Source organism: Gymnogyps californianus, chromosome 4 (assembly GCF_018139145.2).
Source record: "Gymnogyps californianus isolate 813 chromosome 4, ASM1813914v2, whole genome shotgun sequence".
Classification (NCBI taxonomy): Eukaryota; Metazoa; Chordata; class Aves; order Accipitriformes; family Cathartidae; genus Gymnogyps; species Gymnogyps californianus.
The window spans coordinates 3,705,308-3,731,155 of record NC_059474.1 but is presented as its reverse complement, the minus strand read 5'-3'; positions in this window follow the sequence as shown (position 1 = coordinate 3,731,155).

Here is a 25,848-nt window from a genome sequence, read left to right as displayed (position 1 = left end):
TTTGCACTTTGGATGTTTAATTTTCCACCACTGGACTGAATTGTGAAGGAATTGCTGAATTTGTCTGAGGAGAGAGGTGTGTGTACAGGGACAAGGGAGAAGCTGTTATTTTCTCATGAAATAGGTCTTATTCTATACACTGAAGAAACAGAAGTCTGGAATTACAGCATGAGATAAAGCTTTGGAAATCAGACAAACTACAAAAATTATTAGGTGAACTTTCAAAAGTGATTTTGTAGAAAGTAGACAGAAAAAAAGCAGCCATTGGTCAAGTCTGTGTGCTTCCTTCAGTCCTCACTTTCAGATCTGGTTTATGAATAGTGGTGCCAACAAGAAGCATTGTGCAGTCTAAGAGTCACCACAAAAGAGTCTCCACTGGTGAGAAAGGAAGTTTGATGCTAGGATACCAGGGCTTTTTTGAGGTGACATGATGCCGTTATACCTGGGGTTGTGCAGCTCTTGAAGTTATTCATCTTCCTTTGCTATTTCTGTATACAAGCACTTGGGAGAATTAACGGTGTTATTTCTTGTAATAACCTGTAAGCCTGTGGATTGCTCTGACTTAATCGTACCTGTGTATTGCCTATGTGTTTCCTAGGATGTAGAGACTTTGAAAAGCCTTAATAAAGGAAACCAAAGCCTCCGATGAGTCACAGCCGATTAGTCATAGGTGGGATTGGCTTCTAAGGGTTGGTTGCCCTCTCACAGACCTGCTCTTCAAAATTCCCAGCAGTTGTCATCTTTTCTCCCACGCTGCCCTCAAGAGTGGGAAGAACTCAGTAAATATCCACACAGTCACCTTGCTATCCTCTAAATCCAGCTCTCAAAATGCCTGGAGAAGAAAGAAATAAACTCAATGAGGTGAGTCCATTGCTGCATTATGATTGTTATATTTTATTACAGCAAAAGCGTAAGTTTTCTTATACTGTTCCTGCTGATTATTTTGCAACACATTCTGCTTTGTTTTATGTAAGCTTTCTGGGACAAGGAGAGTCATATACATGCAAATTTGTATATTGCCCAGCAAAATGGTGCCTAAGGTTCTTTTTAGACATAAATAGCACCAGGCAAAGCACTACATCAGCATGCCACTGTTATGTTGGGAGCATATGTGAAGAGTATATACTTTAATTAAATCTGGATTATGTATGGGAGCTGTATCAAATCTTGCAGTAGATGAGGAATAACCCTTCTTCCCCTGATAATGGCCTTAGCAGCTGTTTGGAATTGAGCAAAGAATTCTGAATTCAAGTAATGGTTCAAAAGAACATCGTTGGTTCAAAAACCATCTGCACTATACTCCAAGAAAGAAGACTTTGCCAATGTCATCAGCAGTGGCCAGTCAGATTGGAAAAGAGACAGCTGGGCCACTGAGACAAATAAGCATTTTTCACAGTGTTGTCAAGTAAGACTGTTTCTCCTTAAATTTCCTTCTAAATTTAAAATTGAGGATGTTTGCCAGTACCTTCTTAAATAGGTACCTAAACCTTTGATAGGGATGGAGATCCTTTCAGCTGAAGGATCAGGTAAATTACTTGGACATAAGCCCACATCTAGTTCGATTAAACATACCAGCATTCTTTTTAAGAAGCGAGACTGCTTGCACAGAAATGGTGGCCTCAGTTGCTAGAAAATAGCTTATTCATACCAAAAATACACGGTCATATATCCTTCTCCAATTATACTACTGCTGCGTCCCCACCAAGGAGACCAAAGATGCCCTTAGTGATACTCCTCAATAATAATCCAGCTCATCCAATATGCTGAGACTTGTTGAGCTCTGCCTTGGCCATGCACTCAGGAAAAAAGCCATGGTATTGGGGATGTCCACTATGTGGGATCACCGATGCTCTGATGTCTGTTATGTGGATGTGGGATAACTGATAAAAACCGTCATAGCTTCCTCTGCCACATCCCTAAACATCAGGGAATGCCATCAAAAGAAGTCAGCTGATAGCTAAGTTTTGACACAAAAGAGGTGGAAAAAATGCCCAACCACCTATCTGTAATTATTCAAGCCAAATTCATCATGTTCATGCCAAATGTTGCAAAGAGCTCTCCCAAAGGAGGGCACATGTAATGACCCAGAACCTAAGGTGGCTATGGATTCCCCAATACCATGAATCAAAGAAGGTCTTCAAGATAAGTGTTTTTGAAAGACTCAACTATAATTTTATAACAAAATCACACAAAAAGGCACTGAAATGTTGCTGGCATACAAGTGCTCTGGTGTCCAGCAACTAAGCCTTTAATCATAAACACATCTATTGACATCTGATCTGATTTCCTTCAAGAAGTTATTCTGAAAAGAGTCAGAAAAAAAATCAAAATTTGACTTTTACCTGTTGAGATTAAAACAAAAACTAACTGAGAAGGTATACAGTAAATGCGATTGTCTCTGAAAGGGGTTTCTTCAGTATAAGGTGAAGAAATTTATGAAATATAATTAAAATTCACAGAAAGTAATAACATTTCAAGGCCTAAATTTTTTTTCAGGTGGCAATGTAGTTGACAATTCAGGAATCAAATCTATAATTACAGCAAATTATGGGAGAAATGGGTAAAAATTCAGGACAGAGCCATCTTAAAAAAATCTGTGTTAAGAGGACCCTGAAACAGTGTTAGCACATTTATTCAATATATTCTGATCACAGTCATGATCCCTAATAGCATTAAAGGGTGCTAATCCCCTAGACAAAGGGTGCTGAAAAAATAAAATATATTAATAACTAGAGGCCAATCACCACTAAATAGTGCTGCAAATAGTTGCATGTATACTTTCTATTAGGCTGGCAAAGACATGCTCTATTAACTTTTGAAAAGGAGGGGTTATATTGCTCTCCAGCTGCTCAGAAAATAAAGATCTTGCAGCTCGTTATGCAACATGCCAAGAAAAAAACAAAAGCTATTGGTTGTGTTGTTTTTGACTTATTAGTGTATGAATGTCTCTCCTGGCTGTTAGAAGGGAAAGGTTTTGACTGACACATAATCAATGTCATTGAAAATGCCTATGAAAATGTTATAACTGATCTAGAATGGTGAAAGGAGCGTACAGAAGTAGGACATCTCAAAGCTAGGGTCAAATAAGGAGACCCAGTATCATGATTTTTCCATCTGGCAATTGATCTGCAATCTTTAACAAGAAAACAGTGACAGTGGCTATCAGTAAGGAAGACCACTGCTATGGAAATTTCAGATTATTTCGTTTTATTGAGCTAATCATTTGAAGGTTTGAATTATACCTTGACAACTGTTGTGTCTTCTTGCTACTTGGCTGGCCTTAAGACCCATGTTAAAAGAGCTACAGGTTTTACATTAAGCCCGCTCACAACTCATTCACAACCAATGACTGTGAGGTCTAGAAGGTAGGCACTGAAGGCTTGAATATAAGAGCTCCAGGCAAGTCTGGAAAATACCTGAGACTCTGGTTGATCCTGAGTTGAAACAAGTAGACTTGGAAAAAGTTGAGACCTGCTTGACGAAAATTGGAAAGGTACTCTTGAAATTGCTGGGGAAGCTCTTGCTGTTTCATGTGTTCACAAGCCCAAGACTCACTCATCTAGCTGATCATTCAGATGCAAAGGACACTTCTCTCCACTCTCATCACCAGTAATTAAAAAGCAGTAAAGACACCATCTCCTTGCTTGAACACAAAACAATTTCCATATGCTATTACTAGAGATGGAGAGCTGTGAGTGATGAGATCTCCTAAATTTACTCTTAATGTGAAAGCTGCTGCTCACATGTGCCAACCTGCTCTGGTGACACTATGATTCACCAGACCTCTTAGGGGAGAGACGAGATTCCAGAAAAAAAAGGAGAAGCTATTTCTGACTGCTGGAGACATAGGGAAGGAGAGAGGTGTTATTTCTGACCCCAAAGCACTACTAGAAACCTCCAAACCACCAGTATGTGCTAGTAGTTCTTTTGATCCAAACCAGTTTTCCTGAGGCCTATAAATAAAGAAATAATTCATTCAAACAATAAACTAAACTATGAAGGTAAGGCTGCAAAATGGGACATTTTGAAAGTTGTCCAATTAGCATTGACTGGATTATGAATCACAGCAGGATACTTGAGTGGCAACTGCTGATAGCCCTTTAACTTTAGGTAACGTATATCCCACCAGGGATTTTTGGAGTTGGAGCAAGGACAATACTAGAGTGATTGATAGACAGCAACTTTCACGCCTGGCATATTTTAGGCATCTGCCAAGCTGTGAAGGATGCCTGTATTAAAACAACAAACTGTGCACCAAGAAACCAAGAAATACATGTGGGCAGACTATCAAAACCTGCATCTCAAGGATGAAAACGAAGAACTCAAAGCTTGACTTGATATTTGCAAAGAGGAAACAGATCCAGACGTGGACTGTGCTGCCTGCTTTGAGAGCAAACCTACTGCAATCAGGGATGCAGCTGCAGAGAGTTTGGAAGCACAGTATTTTGAAAGAACAAGTGACGCTAAGCAAGGGCCATCAGGATCACCACCAAGGTCAAGTACTATTGGCTTTCCTATCAGAGCTAGAGAGAAACAGTATGTAACGAACCACAAGTTGTTAACAACACAAGGTATTTCAGAAAAAAGGCAAAGGTGGATCATCAAGATTTTAAACAAACCGTTTGGGGAGAGTTAGTTTGTTGTTTGTCTTTTAATATGGGAACATTTCAGATATTGGATGGACAGCTGGTCAGGACTATGCATGGGCTGAGCACTAACTGACGGAATCTTATTTTAAATGATGGTCACATTAAGGACTCATGCTGGCTTGAATGGCATATCTCAGCCTGAAGCAGATTCCCCATAAGCCTGTTATTCAGAGAGCACAAGGAGCATTGGCATCCAGCCAGTCCTGCAGACAGTGCCATCTTGCACTAAACTATTTAATGCCTGTTCCATTTTGATGCAATAGGTGCTAAGGACATTGTTAAAATGGACCCTCCCATTGGTAAGGGAGTGGTTCAAATACACAGAGCTCCTCTATGGCATGGGCCTCAGCATTTCCAAGTCAGAACCAAAAGGATCTCCAACACATGAACGTGTCACAGTGGATACCTACAGACTGTCCAGTTCAAAAGAAGGAGGAAGATGAAGCTTTCTTCAAGAAGAAGTTTCCTGATTCTGGTCTCTGGTTCTCATAGTTCTCAACCAACCTGGCACCTCCTGAGAGGACAACACAGTAGGACACAACCAATCCAGGAGATTTCTGTAGTGCCTTTGGGAAAAAAAATGATGCTGGTTGAGGATGGCTGACTTGGCGGAGTGCTCTGCTGGATGTGCTAGTCACAAACAGGGAAACAATAGCCCAGGATGTGATGGATGATAGCAGCCTTGACTTCAGCAGCCAGGGTAGGGTACCCTTCAGAAACTGGGGGAATTGAGGAAGGCAAGTAGCTGCCAGAAGACCCTGGTTTTCAGGAGACTAGACTTCAGTTTATTCAGGGAATTTCTGCGCAGGACCCTGTGGTCCTGAAGGGCAAAGGTGCTCACAAAAAAAAGCGAATGGTCAAACAAGGCAGGAAGGACAATTTGGATAATTACTGGCCACTCAACCTCACCTCAAACTATGGAACAAATTCTCACAGAAAACATTTCCAAGCACAGGAAAGACATGAAGACAATTGAGAAAAATTAATAAGGATTTTTAAAGAGAGAATCATGCTCGACACCAGCCTGATGGTCTTCTATGGTGAAAGAATTAGCTACGAATCAGGCTGCAAGTATAGTGCTCAACAGTTTCGGGTTTAAGCGGCAGCATTCAAGCATCAATATTTTGGTAATGCTGTTAAAATGTCTTCATCAACAATCACAGCAAGGGGGCAGAATACATCTTCAGCAAGTCTGTGGTCAGCACCACCCTGGGGCATGGAGAAGTTTCTGCAGTGGAGGGCAGGGCTGCTATTCACATGGTCCTCAGCAAGCTGGAGGACCAGACCAACCTGAACCTCATGAAGTTCAACGCAGACAGATGCAAACTCAGCACCTGGGACAGAGCAGCACCATGAGTCGATGCAGGTCAGCATCAAACTGACCAGTTGTGGATGCACCATTATTGGAAGTGTTCAAGATCAGGTTGGACAGGACTTTGAGCAACCTGATCTAGTGAAAGATCAGGGGGGTTGGACGAGATGATCTTTAATGGTCCCATCGAACCCAAACCATTCTATGATTCTATGATTCTATGATTCTGTGAACTGGCTGAGGAGCAGCTCTGTAGAGAAAGAAGCAGCAGCCATGGGGACAGCAAACTGCACAAGAGCCAGCAGAACACCTGGCGACCACAAAGGCAACAGCATCCTCAGCTGTAGTAGCAAGAGGACAACCACCAGGTCATGGCAAGTGATCATTTCCTTCTGTTTGGCACTTGTGGGGCCACAGGTGAAGTACTCTTTCCAGTTTTGGACCCCCTAAATACATGAGAGATGTTGGAGAGAACCCAGACTAGGGACCCCCAAAATGCTTGTGGGGCTAGAGTCTTCCACTATCTAAAAATCCGGTCTGTACTTATAGGTAAGATGGACCCAGACTTCTCAAACAGGCACGGTGCAAGGACAAAAAGCAAAGCAGCAAAGAAAATTCCTTTTAGACATAAGGGAAACATTCTGATTTTGAGCAAGTGGTTGGGCATGGGAACAGGTTCCCTAAGGAGATGTTAAATCCCTACCCTTGGGGACATTCAAAATTCAGCTGGGCAAGGCTCAAAGCAACTCAGTCTCTCTCTGCAGCTAGCTTTGATTTGAGCAAGAAAGAAGGTTTGACTAGGGACGTCCAGAAGTTCTTTCCAACCTGATTTTTTAATTATATATATGAAATGTGATGTCATGAAAAGGGAGTATATACATTAAAATAAGCTAAAATTAATTTCCCTTTAAAACACTAATTTTAATACCTTTAGTTACATAGTTATTACCTGATTCCACTGTTCCACTTCACATTTAAGACTTTTTTTAACTCTGCTTTTTTCATCTTAGTATCTTGTGTTTCTAAGTGCATTCTTAACTCCACTTTCCTGGTTTTTATTTTGCTTAATTTTGGAATTTAACATATCCTTATTATCTTTTTACTGGTTTTTTTAATTGCTGTTTATACTGTCAGCCTTAGTGCCATCTTAATTTTGTTTTCTTTGAGAATTAATGAAATTTAGTGAGTTAATCTTGTTTTTTACGTTTCAAGGTAGTAAAAAAGATTAGATCATTAGATAACATTATTGATGCCCAACACAGCTACAACACAACTAAGGAGACCTTCAGTCCCAGGAATCTTGTCACAGCTGAAGGGAAGGTCAAGCCAGGTCTGGATGTTGATGACTCATTTTTGGTAAAAATAAGTTTCTTTTGTTTTTAAAAAACAACGGTAAGGGGCCAAGCAAAAAAGCAAGACATTGACTTTTGCAGCTGATGGTTCCTTCTTACTCAAGAGGGCTTTGTTTCAATCTGTTTTTACCTTTCCAACTTTTATACAGATTTCCTGTATGTGAAGTGGCTCTTTTCTCCCCCAACACTTTTCCCAGAAAGGAGGGGCCCAGACCTGTTAGGACTTTTTCACAAATTTTCTTAGCATCAATTTAAAACAGGTGCATTCTGAGACTACATTTTACAGCTTTACTTCCTCTAAACTGCTTTATTTTCTCTGAATGACAGCTACAGCAAGAAAGGAAGGAGAACCCGGAATGTGTGTTCAAGAATAGCAGAGGAGAAGTGAAGAGGATCCTTCAAATTCCTTTTAATAATGCCTATGCCACAAGAGAAGTAACCAGAGATGGAAATACAAGCCATATATCTCCATATATGAGATCCATCAGCCAGCTTCATTCTGTTTCTGTCTCTCATTTAAAATGCAAACCCCGAAGATGGTTTACCTGCACAAAGGGAAAGATCAATAAATAATAGCACTGAGACTGGATGGCTGCTCAAAGAAGCCTTGAAATCATTAGTATTTCTTCTCTGTTACTTTGACTACAGACAACCCAGAGGGAACTTGCTGAGATCAATATCCATGAAAGCAATAGTAGTTTTGAGCTGTTGGAGTCTTGTTCTGGGATTGCCTCTTATTTCTTTCACTTACTGAAATTTGTAAGCGCACACACAGGAAGATCGAACAGTGTGAGAGGTCTGAGTGGAGAAAAACAATCCAGTTTACCAAAACCAGCTGCTGGGGGTTATGGTTGGGCGATGGGAAGTGGATGGAACAGACTCATCAGTGCTGAAGAAACTGAGGAGTATCTGAAATGAGAGGAAGGCCTTCCAAGTCCTGGAGGCTTCACACACCAGGTGAGGACCAGAAAGTCCTTCTCTCATGTAGTCTTCGAGTGCTCCCTGCTCAGCCCTGCTCCTCATGATGTGAGAAATTAAGAAAACTGCTACAGCTGCTGCTCATGCTTTTCTCTAAGAACAGAACAGGGACTTACATCTTCAGGGGAATCTTCCCATCAAAATAATCCATACTACTGATCTCCAAAAGCCTGTTAGGAGGAGTATATTACGTGTTTGCCAAAGTTAGCAGAACATGTATTGAAGATCCACAAGTTTCCATTCTGGTCTGTGCTTCTATGTAAAAAACTACCTTTCCTGACCCAAGAGAACTCTGTGTGGACTTCAAAGTATTATATGCAGTGATCTACTTAATCTGCAAAGTGAACTTAGAGAAGATTCACCTGCCAGACATAGATATTCTAGAACGGGCGTGTAAGTGTGTTCTAAGTTACATTTAAGTGTTGACTGCAACTGAAAATACAGAAACAAGCTGCTGGATTTCAGCAGTTGTTCTCTCAAGATCAAGAAGAATCAAGTCAAACTGGAGGAGGCTTTCAGAAGGGCTGGGAGGACGAAGACAGAATGGAAACCCCACCATGGGAAGAAACAAAGACAATTTTGTTTATTGAGTCTATGAAAGTGACAAGCTGAATGGAAGATCTGATTGCCATCCATAAATGCTTTGGGCTAGAATTGAAATCACTAGTGAAATTAAGACAGGGTAGGAACAAGAACAAACATGACCAGTAATATATTTGGGTTGGAAATTAGAAAGTTTTTTGCCATTTCAGAGCAATAAAGTTCTGGAACAGCATCCCATTAGGACTTGCAAAAGCAATTAGTTTGCAGAAGATGATAAACTAGTAGGTCTCTCAGATCCCACGAGAACTGTGGAAGATAGGCATAACATTCAAAATGATCTGAACAAATTAAAGATATGGTCTGAAATAAATAAGATGCAGTTCAATGCAGGAAATTACAAGATACTGCTTTTAACTGGGAATAATCAACTGCATGGAAACAAGATGAAAAATTCCATGCTACAAATTTCTGTAGAAAACGTACATGGAAAGAAGAGTGGATAAAAGAAAGCAAGAGTCAGCCTTACCAGGAGAACACACACTTCTTACCAAGATGACTACAACATTGCTGTCAGTGTAGGGTATGTGAAGAAAAGCATCCTGCTTTTCTCAAGCACTGGAAATATCCCAGTCACCAGTTCAGACACTATAACTGCAGAAATACATGGATAGTTCAAAGTCTAAAAAAGGCAATAAGAATGACGAGATTTTGGAAAATAGAGCTTCTAAATAAAAAGCCAGAGAAACTCAGTGCAGTTTAGTTTTAGGGAAAACAGCATTGCTTCAAATAAATGTAGTCAATGAAGGTTTGAAAAGCGTGATTAATTTTTTTTCTCTTATTATTAAGTTAGGCATTCTGTTGTTACTAATTTATTTGGGATTTGTGCCAAGCAAATATTTTAGAAAAACTCAAAACAAAGGAGCAATGTTTCTTAACCAAATTGTACACGATGGGCATATTTCTTAGACTATGTTCATGATGCAAGTAAGACACACTAAAAGAGTCATATCTGGAGTAATGTATCCAACTTTATACATATCAAAAACTAGCATAAAAGTAATAGCTAAGAGATTCCCAGAAACTGAACGGTCATTGTTAATGCAGACATGGGTTGGTATTGATTATGCAACAAAACAAAAATAAAATATTTCCCCGTTTCTCAGGCTGGTCTACAAACAGAAGCAGCCCTGGAGCTCTTGTGGACATTTCTACACAGTAACAAGCAGCTATCTAGCTTTCTCTGTCATTTCTAATTAATAATATCACGTAATGTACTTAAGAAGTTCAGTGGCATGGTGATTAATTACCACAAAGCAAAAACTCCATGTGTAATTGGTCTCTAAGTTCCTATGCTAATTGCAAACCTGCCCCTTGAAGGGGTTATAAATACTGATTTCTAGTGTAATGTCTCATTCAGGTTTTCCATTTGGACATTTCAGTGTTGCTCATTATCATGGTATTCAAGTGTTCGAGGACATAAATTTATTTGAAGAGAAAAGATATGATACCATTAGGAGGGGAATTAGGCAATGAAATAGCCCTGAAATGGCCCCCCAGAAAAAAATGCTGTTGTTAACATATCATTTTCTGACAATGGAAAATCCTGGAAGTTAATCACTGATAATGGGAGCAAATTTGAAGTTAGAAATATAACAGCAAGAAGTGCTATTTTTCAGTATGCAACAGTAAATATGTGGATCTTTTCACTTTTGCTCCTTCTGCTTTACTTTGTCAAGCAAGCAGGTCACTGGGAAAACAAATCAAGTATTAGTGTAAAACAGAACGAGGATGAGATCACCTCATGTGCAGATGATGTCGTATCTTGCACCTTCGCCAGTCACCACTTTGTACTCAAAATGTGAGCATAACCTCAGCTGTGCTGGAGGGCAATGTGGTGGCCTCCGGGGTAATTCTGCCCCGATCAAAAGCACAGCGATTTGTGTCGCAATTGGCACTAGGGAGGGCAGAGCACCGTGACTTTACTGCATTGCTCTACCCAGTGTGAAAGTAGCAGAGGTGATTTGAGTAGAAAAAAAAATTCAGCCCAACCTCTGAGAATTAAGTATGTATACAGAATACCAAGGGGATTGACAGATAATAGGATTAGAATGACTCAGTGTGGTAGAGCTTATTAAAATTTTATATTCCACCCACATATGGGGGCAAAGCAGCTCTTTCACTGGGAGTCCAGAACACTTGTACCATTAGAGATCAAACATCTTTTTTGTGCATCTTCTGCAAAACTTTTGGGACTTAGGTCAAGGTGCTCAAAAGAAAATAAAAAAGTGCAGTTTTCAGGATTGTCTGTTTGTTTTCCCCTTTTTTTTTTCTATCTGTTTTTTCCACTTCTTGAAAAGAGTCTTTGCTAGCCTGTACAAGTATGCTCAACACTTTAAGAAGGTGGGTGAGAAGAGTCCATCCCAGTTTGCATTTGAGTCTTGCAAAGGTGCAGTTCAATTCAGAGCAAAGGTGTGGCAGCTGCTCTCAGGAGCAGAGCTGTAAGGAACAGATACCAATGAGGAGGGCCACGCTAAGGCCAGAAGTTACCTTTAGGTGGCTTTACAAGATCTACAAAATACAACTGGAAAAGTTCACCTTTGCACAGTAAGCCCAGTTCTTTTTATTTGAATAGTTCCAGCTAGAGAGTTTAGTCTTGAAATCCTGATTACAGAGGCAACCCATCATAACGCATCAGAGTTTTCTCCAATCGTTTTTCAAAACTTGGTGTTCAAATGTCTGGAGTTGGTTTTGGAGCAGACAGAAAACTGGAATCTTCCTCACTGCAGGAATGAATGCATTTTAAAGCACTTAGTATTTCCAAAACTAGAATTAAAAATGGGAAAGGGTGGGCATTACGGATTCTACAGTCTGAAAAATTACAGATTAAACTGCATTTTTCTAACAGTAGTGAGTCCATTGCTGCAATTTGTAGGTTCTTTTTCAGGTCCTCAACCTTTTGCAATAGATTTCACCACGCAAGGTGCAACTGCAGACACAGCCCACCAGGGGAGAAGTGCATCGTCTGATATGCAGTTAAGGAAGGAGAACAGAAGAGGACTAGGAAGGAAAAGAATATAGTGCTCCTGGAAAACAGCTCCTGAGAGGCAATGATCCTCAAGATATTACTGGAGATGAGTCTTCAGCTGCCTTGCAACAAAAATCAGTTGATCATTTCAAACTGAAATATTTCGATGTCAGTCATATTGACCTGAAATACCCCGGTTTAGCATTCAGTTTAGAACTGCGAAATTTTGGTTAGAAAAGTGAAAATTTTCAGCAAAAGTAGATTTTTCATGATCTGCCATTGAGGGGGAAAAAAAACAACCCAAGGAAACTGCCTCATCAAGTCTTCACTTTCTAACTTTAGAATTGACTAGATTGAAGCTTCCAGTATTGGTCCTTGTCAAACTTTTCTCCTGTCATAACAGGACAAAATACAGCTGCGTGTATTCACCCTACGGCTTCTCAGGAATGCCTGCCTTGTTTTCTGTTATTATGTGGAAAAGGAAGAGAAATGACAACTCACTTCAGGAGACATTTTTTGTGCACTTCGTCTCTCGCGAAAAAAGAGCGGTTAGTATCTAAGCAGCTGCTTATGCCTTGCCTGTTAGCTTGCTTATTTGGCATTACAAGTTTTTTCTTTCCTTTTCTTTCGGTTTTTGTTTTGGTTTGGTTTTTTTAAGGAGGGAATAGTTCATAGAGCACAAAAAAAGATTCAAAGTGTACTATTCTCAGAGTATTCAGTTCTTGGGTCTATAATCTTTTCCTTGCTGAGGGCTATAGAGGTGTTTCAAACATATCTGGTAGGTCTCATAAACACACACTTTAGTGTTATTTATAATAAAGAGAAAAAATTCACATGGCTGCAGGCTATAAGAAATGAAGTCTTAGATTTATCCAGACTCCTCTTACATGTTGATTCATAGCTGAAGTCTCCTAAGAAGGCTATTATGCTAATGGCATTTCTGTACTAAAGGTTTATTTTTAATGGGGATTTTATTGCACTATTAATTGTATAAGACACTTCTATATAAAATAAATACATAAGTTTAAAAAAAAATCCCTTTAGTTTTAGAACAGACTTTGGTTTCAGCTCAAGTGCTTAAGATTTTGGGATGGAGACTGTAGTGATACTGAAGAGTGTTACTGACAGAATTAACCGCCTTTCAAATCTAACAAGTGTTTTTAGATCAAATAACACAGGAGTTAAATAGAAAATGTTCCAAAATAAGATTGCTACATATTATTATTTGACCTTGTTATTTACAGTAAGGACATTTATAATCTAATTATGTTGAAAATCTTTGATAGTCTGTCCCTGCATCCTTCCAACACCAGCTAGTCAGCTATGGATGTAGTAGACATGAGAGGCATGTGGACTGACTTTCTGGAATAAACTTCATTTATCCTGTCTTTATTCCTCCGTGTTTGTTGAATGGTGTATTGTAGAGCTCACCCAAGAAAAAGAAATCACATGAGAAATATTAACTTCAGTGAAACATGACTTTAAAGCAGAGCAACAGCTATTGCCCATAGATTAGCACTGAACTTGAACAGACAAATAGATGAAGAAATAAGGTACATGTGAATGTATGCTTTGTGGCTTCATTTAATTGAAGCTTCATTTACATTCCAGCCTAAAGGATGGATTACAAAAAGGAGAAGCAACTTTAGTATGTAACATGCTCCATAGGGGTGTTGTTTATGGGGAGTGCATAGTACTTGTCAATTTATAACAGTGTATGTTAAACCAGCTGCAATATTAATAAAGTCAAAGAAAACCGTCTGATATTCAGTGTAAAAAAAATGGCAGTCCGGTTTCCCAGTTTGCAAAACCTAGTTTCAGACGGTCATGTGAGGTAATTAATCATTTTTAGGACTTTTTTCCTCTAAGAAAGGAATAACATTTCCCACCAGTTGCCTTTAAATTATTGCCAGAAGTGTTCTGAGATAGCTGAGATACAATTACGTAGCTTTATTATTATTTATACCTTTCTTATGCTCTTTAATTTCAGCTCAAACATGTCTCACATTTTTATCTTCAGAAGCCTGAGTCATTTCTGCAGCTGCCTCCAAGATTTATACCTTTCCTGACACTAACAGCCTAATTTTGCCTCCATGAGCAATAAGACTTACATAGAAACCAAACTCCAAAAGCATACCTCATCTCAGGTTTTAGACACATTGGGTCTTTAGAATCTTTTCTCACCCTGCCTTCAAGATATCATTTTGTACAGATACTTAAAAAATCTGAGTCAGTGAAAACACTCCTTAAAACTCATGGTTCATAGGAGAGGGGAGCGGATTCAAGAGAATGGCAAACATAGCAGTAGGCTTTAAAAAGGGAATCAGAAGTACTTCTCTCAAACTCCCTAAGCTTCAGTTTCTGGAAATAGTAGAATTAAATTATGAAATATTTCATAAGCACTTACATCATAGTACGGCGATAAAAATATGGCCAATGTGGAATTGTCCATACAAATTATGTTAAAGTAACCTAGTTTCCCTCTCTGACTGATAATTTAGCCTACCTAAATAGAGAGAAAGAAGAAGGGGCAACAGGTCTTAAAAGTTTTTCATACTGCTCTGGTATGTAGTTCTCAAACAAATTAGGGAATGTGGCCTATATACAAGCACCAGAAAATCACTGCCTAATAAATTGGAGAAGAAAAGCACATCCTTTTGGTCTTCTGTAAATGGGAGGATGTTTCAGGTGGAGGTCCTACAGAATCTGTTCTGAACCTGGTTCTATTTAATATTTTCATTGGTGACTTGACTATGGAGATACAGAGTAATGTGATACCATTTGCAGTTAACAAGTTAGAAAAAATGAAAACAGTCTGGAAAACAGAACCAGAATTTTAAGTCACCTTGGTAGATTTGACAGAAGTTCAAAAATCCTCATGGTGACATGCAATTAAAGAAATACAAAGTGGTATAAGAATGAAGCAAGGGGAATCATGCAAAAAAAGGTGTGGTTAGAGGTATCCCCTCCCCAGCAGACTGGGGCTGAACACAGACAAAATAGAATTAGCATGGATCCTGCTGGAAAAAGTTGAATTCCAGTCTGGACTATGTTAGTACAAGGTAATTATTATTCTCTATTTGTACCGTGATGGCCTCAGCTGGAATACTGCCTTCAGATTTGGGCACTGCCACTGCAAATTTAGTCATATTGGAGAGAGATCAGAGAACTGTCCTAAAAATGAGAAGAGATTTAAGAGCATGACTTATGGAGCAAGGTTTGGAGGAACTGAGTTTGTTTAGTCTGGAAAGGAGAGATTTAAGAGGAAAGTTTCAGGTTTTTGATATATGAGGTATCATTATACGGATGGGAATCCTCAGCGTTCCCAAGGAGAAAGGTGGTGAGAACAAATCAGTTTAATCAGCAAAGGCTGAGGTGGTAAGAATAGCAAAAAAACAAAGTACAACAATAGCAAAGTAAGTCCAACAGTCTGAGGAGGGTTGAAGTACCTGCTTTACTGGAGAGTTTAGAACAGACTTGATAAACTCGTGAGAAATAGATCCAGCTCTTCTTGCTTCTGCCTCGGAGGTGACAGCAGGCCTAGACGATGACCCAACGTTCCTTCAGACCGCATGTGTGTTTGGAAATAGAGAGGCATGTGAGCACTAAATAACAGATACTGGACATCCTAATCAAGCATGTTATATATTTGTTGATATGGTGGTATCAGAGAGCTGAGCTGCCATCCCAGAGCACAGTACAAGCAATAATCCATTTGATGTAGTAAGTGCTCAAATGTCTAAGATGAAAAGGGACCATATCTATTTCTGTTATTACAATGTCAGGCACATTAACGCCTCCAGAAATTATATTATTTGTTTCCCTGAGACTGACCTGCTTGAAATGGAGTGAAATATTCAATGTGAGTTAAACCATTCACTCAGCAGTTTCAGCTCTTGAAGCATCATCCTTTCTTGCTGCATGTTCAACATGAGCCCATGCTTTTTGTTTCCCTAAGAAGATTTCTTAGGACATCTGATATATGATCATTTTATGTATGTAATCAACACACAATTCATCAGTGCTTCAATAACCCTAAAAGATATTTGTAAAAGCCTGATCTTATTCTGTTTAGTGTAGTGCTTATTTACATAAGAAACCCTGAATTTAAGAAAGGGGAAGTAACAGGAATACAAGCCAAGTATTCAATGGAGGTTTTATTGGGAAGATTCTTCTGTAATAAAACCTTTGCTCAGATATCCATATCCGTACAGGCAAAGTTCACTGTTTGACTGAGAGAGCAAGAACTAAGGCATGTCAAAATCCTGAAATCACTGCCCATGTACTCAGGGCATAGCCAACGTGCTTTTACTTGATGTCTTCGCAAACTCCCACTTGCACATTCTCTGTTGAAGAAGATGTCTAGCAGAGAAACAGAAAAAGAATCCAGACAGCAGCTAACTCATATTTGGGATGACACAGGAAAAAAACCACGACAATCTAGTTTCTCCTCATGATTCAAACCTACGTAAAAATACTGATAATTTCCCACATTGAGTTTATCTCCTGAACCTGCTGCTTTAGAGCTCTACTGGGACTGTTCCTGACCTCTTCACTTTTCTGGCCATGGGAGCAATTGCAGCATTTTAGGGTTCAGCCCCGTCAGAGAAGCTGCTGCCCCTGAATGCTCTGCAGAGCCTTCTCACATTTACTCTTGCCAGCTCAGCCCCTGCGCTAAGCAGAAAGTTGCCATCATTTTAGGAGTGCCTTTGCAAGTTCTTGCTTTTCTTTTACGTTGTGGCTTTTCTCTGAAAGAGAAGCATGTTGCTGGCTAGTAAATCAAGGGCTTCTGGATTTGCAAACGGCTCATGTAGACTGTTACCAATCCATTATCTAATGCAGGGGTCAGAAAAGTACAACAGACATCGATGGAGGTGGACATTGCAGGGTGGGCGTTGAGACATCTGTTTAAGATTCAGCAGGAGCAAAGAGGAGGTGCTGCACCAAAACATGATGTCAAAGATAAGCTGATGAGAAGTGAGAAGCATCTAAACTCTGAAAAGCAGTATCTCCTGACCCTATTGGATTTCTACTGGCAAATTTCTAATTTAGAAAGAAAACTATCATCTGATACATGTGTTTGAAAGGCTGTCAAATCCTTTAGTGTCAGTGACTCTCCAGCACCCTGTCAGTCATAATGACCTTGAGTTTTGAATTGCTTGGAGCTTCTTTTTCAATAACAGGAACATTTTCTCTGATTTTGCCATTTCAACATACGCAGAGGAGTCTGTTATGAAGAAATATGAGTTCCTCTTGCCAAACAACAGTTATGTTGTCACATTTTGCCAGGGGCTCAGAAGAAGAAGATGGAAAGCAACAACATATTTTTTCGTACAGATCAAACTGCATAAATGAAATTATTAGGATGCATTTTGCCATTATTTTGCTGTCCCACAGAAATAGTTAATGGCATAGCCCAATTTATTCAAAAGTTCAAGAGCTCTGGAGATGCACCCCATTTTTTTCCAGTTTGGGCTCAGCAGTTACGCATACTCTTTTTACTGCCTGTTTTTAAAAAGAAAAAAGAAATCCACTGTTTTACACCAGGAGCAGTTCTGCAAAAAAGGACCTGAGGGTCCAGGTGGGCAAAAAGTTGAAAATAAGTCCTGTAAGTGTGACCTTATGGCCAAAAATGCCCAACTCCATCCTTGGCTGTATTATCACAAGGGCAACCAGCAGGTCCAGGGGAGCGATCCTTTTCCTCTAGTCCTGCACTTTCGATACTGTGTCCAGTTTGGGGCCTCCAGGTAGAACACAGATGTTGACAGACAGAACTGTTTCTGTATAAATTGTCTTCTGCATATAGATAAGATTGTGTTTTGCAGACATTAAGGAACTTTTGGCTCAAGTTTCCCCCGGCAGAGAAAGAGAATTTAAGCCAATGTGAAAACACCAGGTTTTTTGAGCTGGTCTCTTGAATAATTGCCTGCTTTTGTACCATGAAATGCATCAGTACAAATCCTCCACTCTTACAGATCCCTTGTTCAGGGGCAGGTGCATTTCCCCATTTAGAGCAGGACATGGCTAGACCAGGCCTTCCTGCCATGTCTGACAGTGGGACAACACTAAGTCAGGGACAGTCCTTTCCCTTAAACGTCTGCTGTTCCTCCAAGGGACAAATGTTTCATCACTTTGCAGCAGCACAATCTACTTTGTGTTTTAGCTGAAAATCATCTGCCGACACTTCTTCATGCAGCCTGGAAAAGAGTAATGCTTCATGTGTCTCAAACACAGCCGTCCCTTGAATCTGTGTAGGCATTTCAGGAGACGAAAAGCTGTTGATGTTCCCATCGCCTCCTCAGCTATGCATGCAAAGTGGAAAAACTCCAGAAGAGTATGCAAGAGCTATGCAAGCCACAAAGAAAATCCAAATTCAAACAACTATTCAGATCCCCAAGCAGTGTGGATAAGCACTTCTAGTCACTGAGCAAGGATGTTCTGCTGGTTGATCCAAAAACCCAGAGATAGTAGTTGCAGTATATTTTGCATAATAACACCACCTCAAAGAAAGTCTTGAGCTGTTAAAACATGTCAGAAGAGGAATAAGAAGGAATTTCATGAACGAAGTGCAGCAAAACATGTTTTGTCCAAAGACTGGAGCCACATTTGAGATATAACCTAGACTGCTTTGAGCAGATAATTCTCATTTTAAGTGTACTGGGTTTGCGTAGCAAGGTTTTGGTAGCTCCAATAGAGCCAATGCCAGCCGGCTCCAAGACGGACCCGCCGCTGGCCAAGGCCGAACCCATCAGCAATGATAGTAGCACCTCTGTGATAACATATTTAAGAAATGGAAAAAGTTACTGCACAGCAGCAATTGCAGCTGGAGAGAGGAGTGAGAATATGCAAAAGAAACAACTCTGCAGACACCAAGGTCAGTGAAGAAGGAGGAGGAGGAGGTGCTCCAGGCACCGGAGCAGAGATTCCCCTGCAGCCCGTGGGGAAGACCATGGTGAGGCAGGCTGTCCCCCTGGCAGCCCATGGAGGTCGACGCTGGAGCAGATCTCCACCTGCAGCCCATGGAGAACCCCATGCCAGAACAGGGGGATACCCGAAGGAGGCTGTGACCCCACGGGAAGCCCGCGCTGGAGCAGGCTCCTGGCAGGAGCTGTGGCCCCACGGAGAGAGGAGCCCAGGCTGGAGCAGGTTTGCTGGCAGGGCTTGTGACCCCACGGGGGACCCACGCTGGAGCAGTCTGTTCCTGAAGGACTGCACCCCGTGGAAGGGACCCATGCTGGAGCAGTTCGTGAAGAACTGCAGCCTGTAGGAAGGACTCACATTGGAGAAGTTCATGGAGGACTGTAGCCCATGGAAGGGACCCCACGGTGGAGCAGGGGAAGAGTGTGAGGAGTCCTCCCCCCGAGGAGGAAGGAGCAGCAGAGACAATGTGTGATGAACTGACCGCAACCCCCATTCCCCGTCCCCCTGTGCCGCTGTGGGGGAAGAGGTAGGGAAAATTGGGAGTAAAGTTAAGCCCAGGAAGAAGGGAGGGGTGGGGGGAAGCTGTTTTTAAGATTTGGTTTTATTTCTCATTGTCCTACACTGATTTGACTGGTAATAAATTAATTTTTTTTTCCTGCAGTTGAGTCTGTTTTGCCCGTGACGGTAATTGCCGAGTGATCTCTCCCTGTCCTGATCTCGACGCATGAGCCTTTTGTTATATTTTCTCTCCCCTGTCCAGCTTAGGAGGTGAGTGATAGAGCAGCTTTCATGGGCACCTGGTGTCCAGCCAGGGTCAACCCACCACATTAAGTTGGTCAACCCACCACTATGCACTTGCTAAACAAGGGTTTATCTAAACGTTCGTTCGAGGGCTCAGTTTGGCAGTGCTCTACCAACCAGTAGCGGTGCAAACAGTCCTCAGCCTAGACTAAGATCCTTCACCTCTTGATAAGAGTTATTAGTGGAGGTTCCGCAATGTATCTGTACCTATACAGCTTCCAGCTATAAGACTAATTCTGACTTCTCACTCCATATCTGCTTCTGTAAAATTATTTGCTCCAAGACCCAAACTATTCTATTTTTTTTTAAAGACTTTAATACTTGCAATTAGGCTCATAAAATTCCATTGCAATCCAACATTTTGCAAGGAAGACAGAGAAAAGCTTTGACAGAAGAGTTAATGAAAAATAAACAGTTTTCAGTATTTTTTTCATAATTTTAAAATAATTTCATTCTATAAGTCTTACTATTCCCTTTCCACCTATTTTTAGACCACAAATGTAGAGGGTTTTCCAACATTCATTTAAATTCTGGTCCAAAAGAAGAATCACAGAGCAGTTGAGGTTGGAAGGGACCTCTGGAGATCATCTGGTCCAACACCCCTGCTCAAGCAGGGCCACCTAGAGCCAGTTGCCCAGGACCATGTCCACACAGATTTTTAATATCTCCAAGGAGGGAGACTCCACAACCTCCCTGGGCAATCTGTGCTGGTGCTCGGTCACCCTCACAGTCAAAAAGTGTTTCCTCATGTTCAGAGGGAACCTCCTGTGTTTCAGTTTGTGCCCATTGCCTCTGGTCCTGTCATGGGACACCACTGAAAAGAGGCTCCATCCTGAAGTTATCTTTCAAACTTCAACATAACCAAAGTTCAATTCCAAGGAGAGATGAGTTAAAACTAGTACAATCTGCAGTAATTTCTTTTCCATTTTTGTTTCTGTATTTGATCAGTGTCCTTCTGAACAGCACATTTCTATTGCTCTGGTGTCACCATCTTTCTTACTGTATACACCATAATACCATTTTTTTGGCTTCTCAGGGAATGACACATTTCCTGTAATTTTATTACCTTTTTGTTTGCAAGTTCTTCAAGTTTTACAAGCCACCCAAATTATTTTTCAAGAATCCTCCATTTATGTTTAAATGAAACCTGAATTTTTACTTTAAAATCCCTCCCATCACACATCTTCCATTTTTTACTAAGTTTCACTGGTTCTTGATTTTTTTTCTATATATATTACTGAGATTTCCAGAGATGTTCCCTTTTCCTTTAAATAATTTCTACTATGACAGGTTATAAATTATGTGCTAGGATCACTGTCTTCCCAACACCCCAGCAATCTATCTGCATTTCTAATGCACTCAGCACAATATCCAAATGCCAGCAAGGCATTTAACCTTGTCATTTTACCTGAAATTAGGTATTCAAATATTTTCTCTTTGTTTTTTATTATTTTGATTTATTAGTGAAACTTTCTGGTTGCAAGTTGCCATTTCCAAGATTGGCTCTGAAGGTGTTTTAAAAGCACCAGAAATGGAAATGGGAATTTTCTGCCCCAGTAAGAGTTTGCCGGAGGTTGTCCATGTGCCAAATTAATTGGTATTTGGGCCAGACCTGATTTAAAAGGTTCACTTCATTATTTTAGAGGTGCATTTAAAAAGCTCCTCATTCATTTAATTTATTTTATTGCTTTAGAAGAAAGATACATTACAGGTTATCTAACCCTTTGACTAGATCCATAAGGAGATATAACGATCCATTACCGCCTACAAAATCCTGAGAGGCACAGGATTGACAGGCATTCAGAGAACCTGTGGTGAGTGCCTGTCAATCAAAGCAATCACAAGTTCTTGAATGACACAAGGAACAGGGAGGGGTCTTTTTCCTTTTATTTTTCCTTCTTTTTTTTGATTTTGTGATCTCATATGCAAAGAAGTCTATTACAAACAAGGATATATTTCTCCTTGCCAAACAAGAGATCTGTAGATATATTCTGTCAAGGCCTCAGTAGGATGCTGTTAATAAACCACTGGCTATCTGTTTGAAATTGTCATGTCAGCTCCTCTTCCTCACTGGTTACCAGTCTTCTCTACATTTGCTTATTCGTTGGTATGCTGCAAATTTTTGTACAATGCTTCCCTTACAGAAGACCTTTTATAAGTCTGTTATAAGAGCAAGTCTTTCCATGTAGAGGCCATTTCATCTTTGCCATTGAAGAACTGTCTCAGGAGATAACTCTGTTCTACAGTGTTATGTAGCTCTTTAGACCCTAACAAGATGATTGGCATCATTACCCTTATATTGCCTTGTTTTAGATGCCTTCTAACTCAAAAAGGATGTTGAGTCCTTCTGCCTAAACTTAGAGCATCATTTTATGAAGTTCTCTTATTTACAGAAAGTTGTAAGTTTTGCCCATTTTCATAGAGTTCAGGTATCTCTGGTAAAGAACTTGGACTCTGAAGGAACGTAGTCTATACTACTAAAAAAAAAAAAAAATGACTGGAGGCATACACATTAAGGTGGTCAACCGCAACATGCAAGTGCTCTTCTCCCCAACCTTGAAAGCTTTGCTAGACCATTTCTGCCAACTCAAGAAGATCAGATCATAATCTCACTGAAACCACATGAAGCCTGACATCAAAGACCAAGGCTTCTCACTTGTACTTGAGAGAATGGAAAAGTTAGGTACTCCCTTTTTATACAAGACATAACTTGCAGAGATTTGAATGGAATTTCCAGAAATATTCACAAGAGTCCTGACTCTGCCCTCCTGTTGAAGGCACTAAGGTACACCAAAAAGTACAGTCACAATCTGAATATATGCAGCTTCCTTGCCAAATATTACACAGTAAGTTCTTTTGGCAAAGAGGCATCATTTTCTTAAGTGGTTGGTACAACACACAGCACAATGAAGCCTTTCTTTGTTACTAGCACTCAGACCTTGCCACATGAATATGGAAGTGAAACCACAGGGAAAGTCCATTCCTGTTTTATTTTACCTAGTGCACCCCTGGTTTCCTAGTGTAGCAAAAGTCACTGTCTCAAATCTCCCAGTTTCACTTGACAGTAACATTCACTGTGCGTTTTATAAAAACCTGCCAGCTTCTCTAATTTTGATATGTACAAGTGAGCCAAAGCCAAAAGTCTGTAGCACAGTTTGAGGCTATATAAGTCACATGGGATGTGCAGGCATTTAAACCCAAGCAGGCAAACTACCGATCCCTGCTCTATTGCTTTTCCAAGTATGCATCTTCTTATTTACTTTCAGAACTGCTACCGTCCTCCTTTCAGCAGAATGCTTTGGACTTAAGCTTTGTACATTTCCTGGCTACATTTTTAATAGGCCTTCACAAAGCCTAAGAAGGAAACTTTTGTTTCGTTCTTCAGCCTTATACACAGATTTCTGACTACTGGCACCCACTCCTACAGTAGATACATCCCAAGAAGAGTTTTTGCTAGGCTGGGTAGAACAGGCTGATCTGTCTTTCCATCCATCTGCACGTGTGCCAAAGCAAATTAGGACTTTGGCCGAGTCCTTGATAGCCTTCATAATAATACTTCTGCTAAATCCCTGAATGTGCAAACAAATCCGTAGCACAGAGAAGCCTGACACTGAAATCATAGAATGGTTTGGATTGGAAGGGACCTTAAAGATCATCTAGTTCCAACCCCCCTGCCATGGGCAGGGACACCTTCCACTAGACCAGGCTGCTCAAAGCCCCATCCAACCTGGCCTTGAACACTTCCAGGGAGGGGGCATCCACAGCCTCTCTGGGCAACCTGTGCCAGTGCCTCACCACCCTCACAAGTAAAGAATTTCTTCCTTACATCTAATCTAAATCTGCCCTCTTTCAGTTTAAAACCGTTACCCCTTGTCCTATCACTACACTCCCTGATAAAGAGTCCCTCCCCATCTTTCATGTAGGCCCCCTTTAAGTACTGGAAGGCCACTATAAGGTGTCCCCAGAGCCTTCTCTTCTCCAGGCTGGTTAATGTGCCTGTCCCCAGCATGTTATGTCTCCTGTCAGGGTGAGAATGAAAAGCTTCGTGAGCCTTCATCATTTGTTTTCATGCTGCTGCAGCGGTACCAGGATTTAATCCCAAGAATTGCTTGCTGAATTAATCCACAAGCTTCTCCAACAACTATCAAGAGCAAGCCTTTGGGGGAAGATTGGAGCTGAGTTAGATCAGCTTCAGGGCTCTGAGCAGTTTTACACTACAGGAGCTGTTACACATTTTCACCCTCCCAATTCTTCCTTGCTCTCAGCACATTCCCATGTTCCATTGCTGTTCTAAATCCCTGTAATTAAAATACTGAGTAAGCACTCTTCATCAGCCAGGCATTTCTTGTGGTAAGTGAGGCCACTAGACTTCATTCCTGTTTTTCTCCTGTTCCTCCCTTTTCCAGTGTGCTTGCTTTTATTCAGAGTTGGTTTTCCTGGAACAGGGAATAGAAGGGGATGATCTGTTTTTGATATGGATGGATATTTTTGCATCCATCTAATGTTTTCAGTAATCTCTAGATGGCTGGCTCCTCCTCTAAAGCACATGCATACATGTTGTACATATCATTTACCTAGAGTATTTCCTTCTGCCATCATTTACAAAAGTCAAAGACCCTCAGTTAAAAAAACATCTGTTAAAAAAACGTCTGTAGGCAAAGGCTCTGCCATGGAGACACAAGAACATCAGAGAGATTAGATTAAAGGAGGACAAAGTCAGTGAGGCTAAAAAGCATTTGAAAGCCAGGACAGAATGTGTGTGTGAACAAACGAGCAATACATATAGCTAACAGCATGCTCAGGATATTAGTTCTTAGTCATTTATGTCTACAGCAGCATTTGTCAAAAAAAAAAAAAAAGAAACCACAAATCAAAACCACCATAGTTCTCCAAACTTTTCTCCCTCTTTAAATCCCAGTCACATGCACTTTTGCTGTGCACCTAGATTCATTATTCACTGCATTGTCATTGCCTGTTGTTCACTGAATTCTGACCTTTTCTTTTAATTCAAGGAAATTCCCTCTGCAGACTAGAAAAAAGTCTGTGTTTTAGCAGATGACTCATTTCTTTGCTGCCACATCAGCTTCCATAGCATTTAACTTCAAAATATTACTGGACTAGAGGAACAGAAAAGAAAGAGGTGGATCAAAAGGTCATTAGTAACTAGTGTTCCAGGAAGGAACAGGTGAATGTCATGAGACTAAAGATAAAAAAGGGACATAAAAAGGTTCACTGATGAAAATTTAAAGGGTTAGCAGTAAGAAATGACTGGTCATCTTTAGGGGAGATCACAAAGTAGAAAAAACAACATGAATGTGTTTAATGGAGGGAACTAGTGAGGTGACCTATAGTAACAACATTCTCCCAAGTCCGAAGAGATTAATGCCCAGCTCAAACCCTTTGGACAGCACAGATCTAAGTGATACTTAGGGGGAAGATTATGAAACTTGACCAGAAGCCTAACATGAAATGTACCAAGGGCAATGAAAAGATGGAGATCAACACTAAAAGCTCTTATTATACAAAGCCTTTCCAATATGCAAGGAACAAATCTCTCCTCCTCCCCTTTTCAGCTATTGACTATCTGACCACTATCTGGAAATTCATGAAAGATTATGAGCTTCTGGAAGCAACAAAATGATACTGAGTGTTGGTCAGAACTATACCTCACTGGCACTGGAAAGAGAAAGGAGAAGACATTTTGGCTCATGGGACTAGAATTATATTTCTTTCCTATTTCCAAGAACCTGTATGTGGAGAAAGGAAGAAGTTTGCTTGTTGGATGTAGGCTCTATCCTACCAAACTCACAAAAACATAAAATCATAGAATAATTTAGATCGGAAAAGACCCTTAAGATCATAGAGCCCAACCATTAACCTAACACTGCCAAGTCCACCACTAAACCATGTCCCTAAACACCACATCTACACATCTTGTAAATACTTCCAGGGATGGTGACTCCACCACTTCCCTGGGCAGCCTGTTCCAATGCTTGACAACCCTTTCTGTGAAGAAATTTTTCCTAATAGCCAGTCTAAATCTCCCCCGGTGCAACTTGAGGCCATTTCCTCTTGTCCTATCACTTGTTACTTGGGAGAAGAGACCGACATCCACCTCGTTACAACCTTACGATGTAAGACTGAAGCATGATTATGATCCCAGTGAGAAGTTTAGGACCATGGTCACATTGGGAAGTGTGAAGATTAATTAGCCATACCACTATCTGGAGCATTCAGATAAAAAAAAAAAAAAGGTATTTTACAGTC